Below are 274 nucleotides of genomic sequence, written 5' to 3' on the forward strand. Positions count from 1 at the left end.
GTGTCCTATTAGCACTTATACGAGTATATATATGAATTTTAAATTTAATGTAAAAGGATTGTCTCTTATAAGCCTTTCTCAATAAGGTACTTTGAAAGGTGTAACACTCAAATTATAAAGAAAAAATGAAAGAGTGCAATATTTGAAATTAAGGCCCCTCTAGTTTAAAAGCATATGAAATTAAGCACGGAAAAGTAAAAGTCTTCAGAGAGGTTTGGTCTCTCGAACTCATTTCTTCTTATTATTACCTTTGCATTATTATTTCTGCCATCCT

The sequence above is a fragment of the Malania oleifera genome, chromosome 1 (assembly GCF_029873635.1).
Source record: "Malania oleifera isolate guangnan ecotype guangnan chromosome 1, ASM2987363v1, whole genome shotgun sequence".
NCBI lineage: Eukaryota > Viridiplantae > Streptophyta > Magnoliopsida > Santalales > Ximeniaceae > Malania > Malania oleifera.